Here is a 2,432-nt window from a genome sequence, read left to right as displayed (position 1 = left end):
ACAGAGGGTTTACAATTACATGGGCAAGATAATGAGTACATTTCTCATCAAGCATTGTAGCCTCCTCCTGTGTTTACCCTTCCCATCCATTCCCATCCTTCCCCTGCTCTCCCACTCAATCCTCCCTGCTACCCCTCCACCCGCACAAAGTTGTAAAGTTCATTTTTCGACATAACGACTTGTATTTTTGTAATCAATTTTTAATAACTGTTTTTCATTTCTTGCATCTCAAGAATGAAAAATATGGAATAATTCACAAATTTTCATATCATCCTTGTGCAAATGCCATGATAATCTCTATATTGTAGTAATTTGGGTAAAAGTCCTGCTGAAGCATCTTTATAGAGGCATATATCCTTGGTTGACTGTTTGTAACTAGGAAACCTTATTGTTCCTAAAAATGTTATTGATCTTACTTCTCTAAAATTCTGTGTATATTGGGAAAAGCTTATATTGTTTGGTCGATTGCTCACATTTGCAATTTTTTTGTCAATGACTATTTTAAGTCTTTTTCATTTTAAATTTGATCATACTTTGAAGCCTTTATAGCTAGGTCCAAAGGTGATTGTTTTTCAAGTACTTATTTATAAACTGAGTTAGCTTTGTGGAGTTAATGGATTCAAAGTAAGCCTTGCTTACGAGCTACTTCTAAACTTCTGCAGCTTAAAAATTCCTAAAATGATGTCTTACTGGTACAAATGTCTACCTGACCCTTACTCTTCTTCCCTGTACCAACAGATCAATCAGAATATCTTACCCTGACAGCATAGATTTTCTTATTGGAACAAAACTAATATTAGTTAAAAGGGATCATAGAGAGATAAACAGTTAAGAGAGAATCTTTTAGGCTAGAAGGTATTTTATCAAAATATAATTGTTTTTTATACCTAACATTTCAATAGTAGCTAAAGCCAAGAAGGTGAAAAAAATTTCACATGCATGATTACCAAATGTCCTGGCCAGTCTACCATCCATCCAGGCAGGAATTTACACTACTGCCTTTCTTTCATCAAATATTTTCATAGTTACAAGAGAAGTCTAGATGTTTCTCCTCGATATTAGGCCTTAAATTGGTAATGTTTTAATCACAGTGTTTCCTCTTGTCTCTAGGCTGTAAATCTCCAAATGGTAAAGCTTTAGGTCCAACTCTACCAAACACTGAGGTAGAAATAATGGAATAATATTTTAAAAGACAGTTGCCTTTGATACCGTAACCACAACAGAACATTGCAAAACATGTGCCTTTTTTGTTATATTTTATAGTTATATATTTTATATTTATACGTGCTGATATTTTATTTCACACAGTGGAACTTACTAGAATTTGACAAATAAATAGATATTTATTACAATAAATAGATTGGAATATAAATAATAAGGTTTAGAATGTAAATTAGAATATAAAAAGTATCAATGCAATGTCTTTGGTATAAACTTGTGATATGTTCTAAATATTCTTGGTCTTCTGAATTCACATTGTAAAAAAAAAACAATTGTTTTCCTCTAATCTATAAGGGATTTTACTCTGCTGCTCTGTTTATTGTTTTAACTCACTGGTTGCAAAATGTTTTTCTCTATATTTCTGAAGCATTTCTACTGATTGTACCCAAATTTTGCTGATACGATATCTAAAAGGTATTATTCTTCTGCAGGACCCACGGGTCCTAGGATCCCAGGTCTTAGTTATCCTCTTCATCTGATAACAAGGGGAAGATTTCTCACCTAGGCTCATGAAACATGCCAACAGAAAGTAATTGAAAATCCATCTCAATTCCTTATGACACCAGAATTAGTGGTAAGCAATTGTGTAATGCAATGCAACTTAAAATGAAAGATGAGATCACAAAATCTCAGAGAAAGTACAGTAATTCAAACTTTCAGTTTACAAATGACCAGCCCATATGAGTGACCAAGATCACAAATGTCACAAAATTATTTTTAATACCCCTCTTCTAATGATTACTCAAAGATTTCAGTCCAGCATAAGTAGGCAAAAAAAAATAGTTCCTAGAACGATAGATCCATAATTGGTCTACCAAGGCTAGGAAAACTTGACTTACAGGTCAAATATAATTCACAAAAACATTAATTGAGAAGATCGTTAATGCTTCAAAATACTGGTACTTCAGTAAAACTTGTTTCTGTAGAATAAAAATGTTATCATTCTCAAACCAATGATAACCTACACTTAATCTCCTGAAAACAGATTCCTTTTCAAATAATCTTTTAAAAATCACATTCACCAAAATAACATTTGACAAGTAGACAATATTGACATTACAAATTTTTCAAGTTTAGGGTGCAAGTTACAATAGAGTTGTTTTATTTACCCAGCACTAATGCCAAACAGGTTCAACCATTCATTAAAGTGTAGAAATAGTACCACTCACCATTTATGTTGTTCAGTAGGTGCCTTACAGAAATGTGTCAAA

The 2,432-nt window shown here is 32.6% G+C and overlaps 1 pseudogene; it reads right to left on the bottom strand.

Moving 5' to 3' along the window:
• Positions 1–237: 237 nt before the first annotated feature.
• Positions 238–337, bottom strand: LOC122124563 (annotated as a pseudogene).
• Positions 338–2,432: the final 2,095 nt, after the last annotated feature.

The sequence above is a fragment of the Dipodomys spectabilis genome, unplaced genomic scaffold, assembly GCF_019054845.1.
Source record: "Dipodomys spectabilis isolate Male_0828 unplaced genomic scaffold, ASM1905484v1 ptg000239l, whole genome shotgun sequence".
Lineage (NCBI taxonomy): Eukaryota > Metazoa > Chordata > Mammalia > Rodentia > Heteromyidae > Dipodomys > Dipodomys spectabilis.
Note: the sequence above shows the minus strand (reverse complement) of the source record. Positions and strands in the feature narration are given on the sequence as shown.